At 42.9% G+C, this 12,537-nt stretch overlaps 1 protein-coding gene across 1 annotated transcript in view; it reads right to left on the bottom strand.

Moving 5' to 3' along the window:
- esr2b (estrogen receptor 2b) overlaps positions 1 to 9,073 on the bottom strand; it is a 151,649-nt gene extending 142,576 nt beyond the window's left edge. The window contains exons 1-2 of the mRNA XM_079527190.1: positions 8,998 to 9,073; positions 7,644 to 7,747 (exon numbers count right to left, since the gene is read on the bottom strand). The gene's annotated coding sequence lies outside the window, so the exon portion shown is untranslated. The remainder of the gene's footprint in view (positions 1 to 7,643; positions 7,748 to 8,997) is intronic.
- Between the last annotated feature and the right edge of the window lie 3,464 nt (positions 9,074 to 12,537).

The following is a 12,537-nucleotide window of genomic DNA, read 5'->3' as shown; positions in this document are numbered from 1 at the left end:
TGAATTCCTTCCCCACATGTTGTCTTTTGACATTGGAGAATGTGTAGGTTCATTGTGAAACAAGGATTTTTCTTTAATAATCTTCATATTTACGTCAATGCACCTTGGTCTTCTACACAAACTGATTTTAAAATAATTGCCCGGAAACCACGAGTGAGTTCACCCTCAAATTCTTCTAAAAAATTCAAATAAAACCATGAGCCCCAGGGGGCCATGGTTTACAGGGATTTTATAAAAGGTAGGGGGCGTTGTTAGGCAGGTGGAGTGAAGTGCCTTAGCTCAAATCCCTGTAAACCACCTTGCATGGCTTATTGATTCTATAAAACTGTACATGAAACGGTTTCATAAAATAAACACGGTTACAAATTATGCAATAACTTGTAATGTAGCAATGTAGTTTCTACATTTTGACATTTTGCAGAATAATATACGGTAGTTAACAAGCAACACAGAAGCACCGTTTTTCACACTAGCATAAAACTGACCGGGACCCAGATTTTGTAGGAAACAAAAAAAGGTTCTTTAAACCACACTATTTAATTTGATTATTTGATGTCGTGGTTTTTCAGTTTGTATTATTTGTGTGGCGACGTTGACATGATGATGAGTTAAAAACGTCAAAATATCATTTTTTTTTAAACGGCAGCTCTTCCAGTTGTTATGCTGCTGCCTTCCACTCACTCACTCTCGCTGGTCACATACTGACCCGACTGATTGTCTCTTTCCCACCCATGTGGAATACATAATCTGCTCTCTCTCTCTCTCATCATAGCTACCCCTCGACGTATGTGCGTACTGTGTAGTATGATGATATTTGGCGGCTGTTCATGGTTACTGTGGAGTCAGTACTGCTGTATGGGGCCTATAGAGCGTCGCAGTCCCGCCTCCTACCAGGGACCAGGAAATGAAAACCAATGCATTTTTCCCATAGACATTTCAACAAGTATTTATTTAAAGACGGTTACGCCGCGGACAAAAGCCAACTCGAGTCGTGACAACTCATGACAAAACAAACAATATTTTGGACCAAACAAATAATTACAAAGAAGAAAAACAACAAAGAAAGTGTTGTAACCTGCTGTTTTTTTATTCTTTCTAATTATTTTTTCGGCCCCAAAAATTGTGTTTGTTGTCATAATTTGTCACGACTCAAGTTGGCTTTGTCCGCGGCGTAAACGTCTTTAAATAAATACTTTCTGAAATGTCTATGAGGAAAATGAACGGAGAATCATTTCCTGGTCCCTGGTAGGAGGCGGGACTGCGACGCTCTATACATGGACCCTCACAGTACAACAGGAAAAAGCCCTGGATGGAGTCTACACAAGAATGCTACGAATGGCACTAGGTGTCACATGGACGGACCGCATCAGAAATGTGGACCTCTATGGGGATCTACCACGGGTCACGGACAAAGTCAGAGAGAGAAGGATGAGGCTGGCAGGACACTGCGTCAGGACCCAGGGCAAAGCCAGGAGAGGATAGAAGCGTACCACCTATGTAGACGCGCTGCGGCGCGACAGCTTGGCTAACAACACTGCAGAGCTCAAGAACCTGATGTTGGATAGGAAATTGTGGAAGGCAGCGATCCAGGAATCCCGAGTTGGTGTTGGCTAGCTAGACCACTCTCGCATGATGATGATTATGATGATATTGCGCGTGCCCGTGAGAGAGTTGAGAGCGCAGATTATGTTCATGGGTGGGAGAGAGACAGTCAGTGGTCAGTGTGTGAGCAGTGAGTGTGAGTGAGTGGAAGGCAGCAGCGTAACAACTGGAAGAGCTGCCAACTATGAAAACCCACAACATCAAATAATCAAATGAAATTGTGTGGTTTAAAGATTTTTTTTTGTTTCCTACAAAAACACAACCGTACGTCCACTAGCAATGAGTCGGCTGGCGACTGGAAGTGCAGCGGCAGCCCAAACTGAACGCAGAGGCGTTGGATGCATATAGCCCATTAGCCCATTGTTTTCAGACGCTCGGCTAAGCCGTATGCACCTCTCCATTCGAACCCAGAGGTGGACAGGTACCTCACGGTCCTCACCCCATCACCATCGAGTGCTCTCCCTCTTTTTTTTTGTTTTTTCTCCTCTATTCTTTCCACACTTTAGCTGGTAGGGAATTCGGCAAAAATAATAGAAATTATGCACTTTTACAACAGCTTCAAGCGCAGCTAAGCCAATCATAAACAAGGACCATAACCATTGGCTTTATAAATCTTCTTTCAGTCCTGTGAAGGTCATGACATCCTCATGTCAATGCATACTTTAGTTTTCTTAAAAGAAAAGTCTGAAGACCTTTGTTTTGCCACTAGCCTTAACCTTAACCTTGCAAAATATTATAACTAGCATGCAACCATTATTCCTCCCATTCCAACTGGTTGCATATTGTACAGAAGAGACATTCCTTTTTATTTTAATCTTTTTCAGTCTGTTACCCATTTGTACATCTTCTACACTACAGTATACACTATACGTACTTAACGTTGTGATGATTTAGTGTCAATGAGAGCAAAGTCACATCATATTTCTTGTTTGTTCGACATGCTGTGATAATTAAAGTAAAGTAAGCCATCATGCTTTCTTCACAAACTACAGCTGTGCTTTGCCCTGTGTGGTACGCAGGCTTCTTTCCACTCAAAAGTGAATCACTTTCACATAGAAATTGACAAATGAGTACTATATTGCAGTTAAACTTGCCCTAGGTGTGCTTTCGGTAACGTTTCATCCTTCCGGTGGTCATTGACTGATGCTATCGACTAGGCTGTCATTGTGTTGAGTGAGAACAGATCCAGGCCATTTGTAACTGTGAATAGGAGGCTGAAACCACGGCACTACAGCGTTCCTTCCCTCGGTCGAGGCTTGTCTATAAAATGTGTAGCCTTAGGTGCTGTATTAAGGCAGGCATGCTGAATCAAATGCTTTATGGTTTCAAAAGGTAGCTGCAAAAAAAATGATTGGCTGTCCGTTCAGAGTTCAGATTCAGGTTCTTCTTCGATTCTTGGGTTTGTGTCATTAGAAAAATATCTAACTCAGTAGAGTTAGATATTCCTCAAGAGTACTTGAGGATTGTTCCCCAGGGTCCTTGGCTAACAGAATGAAGATTTATTACTGTACAAGTATAAGAAGTAAATCATTGCGGTCACCTGTCGGGCAGAAACCTCGATATTTTATGTAGAAGGTTGTTCCAACCGCGCCTCTAGCCTATGGCAGGCCAGTCTGGTGCATCTCAGAAGCAGGACAGGTTACATGCGAAAAGGAGGCACTGGAGCAGCTCAGACAATTTTCGATGTTTGAGAGAAGTAAATCATTGCGGTCACCTGTCGGGCAGAAACCTCGATATTTTATGTAGAAGGTTGTTCCAACCGCGCCTCTAGCCTATGGCAGGCCAGTCTGGGGCATCTCAGAAGCAGGACAGGTTACATGCGAAAAGGAGGCACTGGAGCAGCTCAGACAATTTTCAATGTTTGAGTTACATCTGACGAATTTGTTTGTTTTTTCTCCTAGGTAAATGAATGCCCTACTTCGTCATACAGACCCCCTTTCCACCGGTTGGTTCCCAATGGGAACCGGTTCAGTTATTTTTGGTTCTTAGTCCATGAGCCAGAACTCCAAAATTGGTGGGAAAAACTAGACCTATATTAAATTGTTTATAGGATCAATACAAGTAAATTAATACACAATAACCCTTTGACAGTAGTAGCTTTTTCATATTTTCGATTATTTTGCATATTTTCCTACATAATGCCTCATTTACATATTTAAAAATGTAAAATGTGTAATACAATAAATCATTGTCTTCGTGTAAGTACTCAATTGGGGAAGTTTCATGGTGTTACCAATCTAATATAGGTATGGTTTTGCCCAGTCAATTCTGGGCATGGACTAAGAACCAAAAAGAACTGAACCGGTTCCCATTGGGAACCAACCGGTGGGAAAAAGGCCTACAGTTGGGTGCCACCGATATTGTCCCTTATCATTTGACCCATTTAGGCCGGACCTCAAAATTTAAAAAAATCCTTCTAAATCCTCCAGTTTTCTATTTCTATTTTCACGATTTTTCAAAAATAGAAGACCTACAAGCTCGTAGCGCGCGCTATGAGCTTGTAGATCTGCTATTTTTCAATAGCTAAATTATAACATAATGTTTAAAACACCAAAAGGGGTTCCCGCCCAAAATGGGTTAACTGTCCTTTTGCGCAGATCATGCAAACCTCAGCAAAAAGAAAAGGACAATATCGATGGCCTCCAACTGTATGTGTCACACAAAGTAGCAAAAATATTTTAGACAGCAACAAAATACAGCTAGAGAATGTACATTGATAGCTATTTTGATCAGTCCCACCGTTTTCATTTTCATTCTGGACTAAATGACAAGACCATATTGTACCAAATCATGTCGTCCAACAATAAACGTTTTCCCAGAGATAAACAAATCTCCTCAAAATGGGGATCTATGACTCTGTATCCTAATCGCATATCAAAGAGGGGTCCTTGAAATGAAAGTTGAAATTAAGTATTGTCACAATAACTTGAGATATTGATGGGGAAAGATGATGTCCGTTTCATTCCAGTATTTCTCAACTCTGTTCCTGGCGAGTCACACGACAGCTACTTTTTAGTCTAGCTACTTGAACAAAAGTATGATCATTAAGAACTTATAGTTTTTCTGTTTGCTGTGTAAAAAGGAAACCATATAGAACCTTTTAGTGTCCCCGTATAAAGTCAGCAATAGAACACTTTAAGGTTCTGTATAATAGAAACAGAAGCATGTTTGGTGTGTGTTGGTCGAGGAAGTGGGTGTGGATTCATTCCAGTATGCGCTGGTGTTCTGTATCGTTAAAGAGTGAAGAGCTACAGGATTCAGAACCAATTAGCCCCACCTACAGTACCATACATTTGTATCCGCATAATATAGACCACACACACACACACACACACACACACACACACACACACACACACACACACACACACACACACACACACACACACACACACACACACACACACACACACACACACACACACCTCTCTTCTTTCTCGAATTCTCTACATTATTTGTGTGTGTGTCCCTCTCTCCTGGTGGAAGTACTCATTGTTTTTTGTAATCCTCCTCTGTACTTTGAAGTCAAAGGACCAAGCAGGAGGGAAGTTCCTCTCCTCTCCTCCCATCTCCAGGGGGAGGGAAAGAGCAGCAGAGGAGGAGAACGTTCAGTGTTGGGGCACATCTGGAGAGCGAGAGCAAGAGAGAGAGTGTGTGTGAGAGAGCAAGAGAGAGGAAGGTTGGCTTGGCAGGGGGTTGGTGTTGGCATCAACTGAGGGCCTTGCTTTCCTGCTGGCTCCTTTCATCTCTCCGTCTCAACATGTGGACATGGCCCTCAACCTGGGAGGAGACCTGAGGAGTTAGGACCCACCGCCAGGATAGAGGGAGAGAGAGAGAGAGAGCATGTAGGTGTGTTTGTGTGAGTCTGTGAGAGAGAGATGGAAAGAGAGGTGTGGCTCATCTGAGAGGAATCTGCTGTCCTCAGGAGCTCCTCCACTCCTTGCATTCCTCATCGCCCCTTCCCTATCATTCCTTCTATCCCTGACACCACCACCCACCGCCCTCTTCTACTACTGTACCTCTTTTTCCTTCCTCTCCCCCTCTCAATACCCCCCCCCCCCCTTTCTCTCTCGCTCTCCCCATCCTTCATGCATTCTTTTCTCCTCTCTTCTTCTTGACAGACTATTAATCCCTGAGGCTGAGAAGTTGAGAACCCTGCTAGTTCAAATCCCACGTGTTCTTTTTTTCTCCACACCTTAACTCTGCACTGCAGACATTCTGCACTGTTCGAATTCTGATATATTCTGATCTGCTCACATACTGTACAAACCACGGACAAACACACAAACTTCTGGTTGCCACAAGCATAGTAAATCTTGGGGCACTGTGATATCTATCTATAAATGCACCATGTCTCTGTACGTCTGGGATCAATAAAGCACAATCTTAATCTTAGCTCTGCAAATATGTCCTCTCTCAGGCTTGTATGGTGGACCAAGTCCATTCTTTCCATTGTGCTCCAAGTCCAAGTCCTTTTATCTTATACTGTAGGTATTTTTACTGTACTGCCATGCTGTTTTCAAACTGCTAATAAAGTATTCAATAAATCAAACTGATCCTAAAGTCCAATCCAAACTCCACTATACCGTTCAGTAACAGTGTCTCATTCCAAAAAGACACTTTCACCATAAGAACTGACATGATCCTATGAGGAATGAGTACAACAAATCAGATGACCCCATGCACCCAACAAGCAAAATAGCTTGATTTTTCCCATTCAACAGCTCACAAGAACAACTGATTGATAGATTGACAGACAGACATGCAATTGGCTAGACAGTAGTACAAGTCAATTACAACCAAATGGTCCTAGTGGACTTCATTTAGAAAATGAACAAAATGGAGTTATTGTATTTACTATGCCACGTAAGTGGATCACAGTCAGTCTATTTATGACTGTCGAAGGCAGTCTAAAAACTACAGTATGGCGATATGGACAAAATAAAAAAATGACCAAATACCTCTATCAATATTGCGGGATGACTATTAAGGTTCTTTCACAAAATATTACACAATGAGAGTTTTGATAGTCATACTCAGTAATGCTTATACAGCAGGGGCATTAAGGTTGGAGAAGCACTTGCCCGTCGGGTAAGTACATGTACAGGTCATGTTCTACTTGCCTAAAGGTCATAGCCATTTGCCAGAAAAGTAAATCCATTATTAAATGATAGGTAAAAATGTACAGTTGTAGAACAAATGAATGTTAAACCAATCAATAACTGCTGAGTGGCAACAGTCACTTTGAAGAACAGAATGAGTGCAACTGCTAGTTGTAAAAAGGTAGCATTGTTCTTCATGAATATCCAATATTATTTAATGAAGCTGGAATGCACTTGCCCATCTGGCTACCTGAAAGCAAACAAGACTTGCCTGAACATTTTATTTACTTGCCACAGGCAGTCGAGCAACCATTAGTATAAGTGGTATAAAGGCAAAATGGTAGATCATCTACACAGGCTTCAGAGAATGACATCACTACTGCAGTAATGTAACTAGGTTTTCAATGTAGTGAGTTCCGGGACTCACTGGTGGTCATTTGAATTAGTCCCAAGGAAATGTTGAGTCCTAATAAAATGTATCGTTTTTGAGAAATTGCAGTGTTTGATATTATCATGGTTATATTCATGTATGTTGATAATGTACCTGGAAAAAGTAGAAAAACAAAATCCTGAATCTGAATCATTTTGGGGGGGGAAAAAAAAGGTGTGAACTATGCTTGTGTTTGATAAAAACAATAGATATTTTATTAACCTGCACATGAGCAAGATTAAGTCGGTCTGTTTGGAATGGATACATCTTTGGGCAATTGATTTGCCCTATCTAGTAGACACTGGAACTCGAGACTATGCATCTTATTTGCTACAGGTACCGGTCTGCCATGGCAGATGGTTCCAGTTAAGTCAGAATTACCTAATCACTAAGATCGGTTGCCTGGAGTTGAGATTCCTCACTTTGAAAGGGCACAACAATGCCTCCATCCATCAATTCTTGCACCCATCTATCACCCAGTTCTCGCTCCACTGAATGTGCCTAGTTACCTGCAATGGAGCCACTTTGCCATGCTGGAACACGGCGAGAGTCCGGAATTAAATGGCCATCATAAATCTTCTTAGCAGATCATTCCCCACAGTAGGTCCTCAACCTGGACACACGTGCACACACAGGCGCGCACACACACACACACACACACACACACACACACACACACACACACACACACACACACACACACACACACACACACACACACACACACACACACACACACACACACACACACACACACACACACACACACACACACACACTCCTGGTTAAACATCTAGCAAAACATTCATCACATCACCATGGAGACGACATAGAGCTGAGTAGCCTATTTAAATTAACAACTAAGGGAATACACATTAAATGGACCATTAAACCATGGTGTCATGTACGCACATGAGTTGCCAAGTTGCTTGCCATGACTCATAACAAGACACAACTTTGGGTCAATTCCAACTATTTTAGAATTTGATTCATGTATAGATCTGCCAGATGGGTGGGGTTCAGAAAGTCAGCCAGACAGTCAGAATTATCCACCTTAAATTCAAATTTGATGTACCTTATGTTCATTATTAATTATTGTTATTAGCCTATATGGGATGCAGCAAACCCCATGCTGGTGCTTCAAGGCAAAACAATACTACAAACAATAATAGCCTACTATTTGGCCCAAATAGTAATACAGAATATCATTCATTACCATTTGGCCCAAGCTTTGGTGTGGTCCTACACACTTTGTGAACAACTAACGTGCTGCATGCATGCCTTGTAACTGTACCACCAACAGCCTTGATTCGCCTACAGGCAGCAGTTCAGATGCCTGCATCTGATGTAGATTTATTACTGTAGGTCAATGTGCTGCAGCTGCATGGGCAATGGAAGTGAGCGCCTGCCTGCCAGCAGAACTGCTCGTTCACCTGACATAGCCTAACCCCTACTACCACCAAAACTCCCTCTTCTGTTTTTGTCTATGTCTGCTTAAGATTTAAACTCTGCTCTAATAGTGTCTCTCGTTCATTCATCATTGTAATTCATCCTAAAGTAGGTCAGGGTGGTCTCCATGCCATGCATGCACTGTAAACTGCGTGTGCGCGCGCGTGCGTGCGTGCCCTCAGCAATGATACGTGATATGGGATTCCGGACACGCTCATCGTTCTTCATCCCGACAACTGACGGGTTAACGACCAGTGCAGCACGACATCAAGCCCCGCAGAGCGTTATTGGACAGGCCCACACAGCTGCGCCACAGCAGCTTTTCATGTACTACTCTAATGGTGTTACTGTTAATCATTAAGCTGCGCCATTAATGGACAGATGTGAGAGGAGTCAGAGGACTCACACACTCACCTCGAACATTGCTGTAAATGCTGGATAGGGTGATTGTTGGACTCACTCGTGCATGCATGCATTCCTTCTAGGGCTAGCATTCCTTCCTACAGGAAATTCAGAATTAATTGCGTCAACCAAAATAATGCTTGTACCCGTCCCTATAAGAGCATTATATCCAGTAAATAATAACGAGAGCTCCCACATTTGTGGCTGTTCGAGCAATGCCATGATGAAAAACTTTAGAGCTTCGGCAGCTTCCTTACTTCCTTCACAACACAGGTCAGGTCAGGTGTTACCAATAGATATAGATATTGCATTCCATTCCATTATAGTCAAACAGAGCCGCATGAGCCAGCTGGGTGCTGAAGATGTTGAATGACTGTAAAACGCGTCATGAGTCATCATGTCATAGGACTCCGTCGGTCTCCCAGTAATCTGGTCATCAAAAAAGTATAATTTCATTGGCGAATCGCGATTGATTGGTATTGCCTGAAGGAACAGGGAAGCCGATGTGGCTCAACGGCGCTCCTACTGGTAGAAATTGAGAGACACGTAGATCGTCTGCACGCACCTAAGGCACGTACGTACGGCCGTTATGTTTATTATGTCCCACTCACCAGGTGCGCCATCCTCTCTCAAACAACCATTTTTATGCTGTTTGTATACCTCCGCCGGCGAAAGCCATCCGTCCTAACATTCGCCCATACATAGGCCTATACCATACTGTAAAAAGGTTACGACTGACACACGCCGAGTCGAGACACACCTACCTCCCGTGAAGCTCGCACGTCAATCAAAATCATCCCAAGGTAGCCACGCCCCTCAGAACATACTTTTTTTAAATAAATGGGACCATCATTTTCCAAAAAGAATATTATGACATGAGAAATGAGACTTTAAACTATAGTGACTGGAAGCAGAAAGTATTCATGACCATGTTTATTAAGCTAATACAGTCAAGGTGAAGTTGGGCCCAAATACATGGACCTCATGTCCCGCCTCCTACCCTGGACCAGGAAATTAAACCCAATGCATTATTCTCATAGACATAGACATAGTATTTATTTAAAGACGGTTACGCCGCGGACAAAGCCAACTCGAGTCGTGACAACTCATGACAACACAAACAATATTTTGGACCAAACAAATAATTAGAAAGAAGAAAAAAACGGCAGGTTACAACACTCTTTTTGTTGTTTTTCTTCTTTGTAATTATTTGTTTGGTCCAAAATATTGTTTGTGTTGTCATGAGTTGTCACGACTCGAGTTGGCTTTGTCCGCGGCGTAACCGTCTTTAAATAAATACTTTAAGAAATGTCTATGAGAATAATGCATTGGGTTTCATTTCCTGGTCCAGGGTAGGAGGCGGGACTGCGACGCTCTATAGAGCGTCGCAGTCCCGCCTCCTACCAGGGACCAGGAAATGATTCTCCGTTCATTTTCCTCATAGACATTTCAGAAAGTATTTATGTAAAGACGTTTACGCCGCGGACAAAGCCAACTCGAGTCGTGACAAATCATGACAACAAACACAATTTTTGGGGCCGAAAAAATAATTAGAAAGAAGAAAAAAACGGCAGGTTACAACACTTTCTTTGTTGTTTTTCTTCTTTGTAATTATTTGTTTGGTCCAAAATATTGTTTGTGTTGTCATGAGTTGTCACGACTCGAGTTGGCTTTGTCCGCGGTGTAACCGTCTTTAAATAAATACTTGTTGAAATGTCTATGGGAAAAATGCATTGGGATTCATTTCCTGGTCCCTGGTAGGAGGCGGACGCAGTCCCTCCCCCTACCATGGACCAGGAAATGAATCCCAATGCATTTTGCAGTTGCCACTCGATTTGCCACTCGATGTGTAGCCTCGGTCCCAGGCTCACTTAACTGCGAAAGTTCCCCCCCCCGGAAGTTAACGTTTTTGACCAATCGCAGCGTTGTGTTCCCGAAAATGTATTCCCGCTGAAATGATCATTGGGTGGGGACTAGTAAACACAGCCACACCGCGTGACGTAGTTATCTTACACGAAACACTTCCGCCACTTCCACTGATAGTCTTTTCAGCGTAGGTCTTGCCCAGGGTGCTCGATGTGCCATTCACTTTGGGGCGACTGTGGCTAAAGAGGTAGAGCAGGTCGTCCAATGATCCATGGGTCGGCGGTTCGAATCCCGGCTCCTCCTGGCTACATGTCGAAGTGTCCTTGGGCAAGACACTGAACCCCAAATTGCTCCCGATGTGCTGGTTGGTACCTTGCATGGCTTCCGCCGCAATCGGTGTATGCATGTGTGTGTGAATGGGTGAATGTAATGCACAATCTATGTAAAGCGCCTTGGATAAAGGCGCTATATAAATGCACCATTTACCATTTACCACTTTAAGCATGCGCATACTCTCTATTGGCTTCACACAAATCCAGCCTCACTGCCCCCCTGGCCTATACATACCATGGCCCGCTATCATGAAGGTGATATCTCAGGGATGCCTCATGCCTTGAGGGTATTTTCTTCTAACAATTTGACACTGTATAATGTCCACTTGGACTCAAGGATGCTCAGCTCAGCTCTGGTGCAGGACCAGAGCTAGGACTGAACTTAGATGTTTGTGTTCAAAGGTCAAGGTCACTCACGTGACCTCTTCACCTCACCAAAACGTTTTATGTCAATATAGTGATAACTTACATTTTGCACACACAAAATGTACAGCAGGTTGGTGAGGGGTGCGTTAAAACGACCGGATTATGGTTGGTGAGGGGTGCGTTAAGCATATATATCTATGGCGTTAAGGGTTGGGAGAGGGTGGAGTATGTGACATCACGTGACATCATCAGGGATGGAGATCATCAATATTAAACACATATATGGAGATCCCTGATGTCATCAATATTGGCCAGCAACTCTACATCTGACCTCAAACCCTTAGATCTCCATATATGGAGCTGACCTGTAATGACATTCCATATGTTGATCCTTCCCCATCCATCCTTCCTCTTCAATGTCTCCCTTTTGACTGATACCTGTCCATTTTAAACTCTAGACGGGCCTGGCCCAAAGTTATTAGTGTAGCCACGCCCGGCAGCCGGCGATAACTAGAGTTCTCAACAGGCCCGAAAATTACCCCCCATGCCAAAGCACCAGCGCTCGCCCAGCAGTCTACTGTCACCCAGGCGGATGCGTGCCCTCAGGTGTCTTACTGGTTTATTAAACAGAAAATGCATTTACAGGTCAGGATACCGATTTGTATCCAATCAGGATAGAGAACAAGTGAAATTGGAAGTGATTAAACAAAGAAATGAGCATACAAAACTGGAACTGGAACTCTCTCAAATGTATGCTAATAAATAGGACTTTCACTATAGGTCCACTATCAGAATAATTTGCTTCTCCTTTAAAAAAAACCTTTAACCAAACAATATCACCCACCCTAATACTCTCCAACACAGAGGGAAAATAATTTTACTCTCAAATGTAGGCCTACAAATTGAACAATGCAACAGCCAACTGAGCCTTAATTGATTCTCAAATAGCCTATCTATCACAACAAAGAATAAAGACAAAACAAAAAGG

This window comes from Electrona antarctica (assembly GCF_951216825.1).
Source record: "Electrona antarctica genome assembly, chromosome: 18".
Classification (NCBI taxonomy): domain Eukaryota; kingdom Metazoa; phylum Chordata; class Actinopteri; order Myctophiformes; family Myctophidae; genus Electrona; species Electrona antarctica.
Note: the sequence above shows the minus strand (reverse complement) of the source record. Positions and strands in the feature narration are given on the sequence as shown.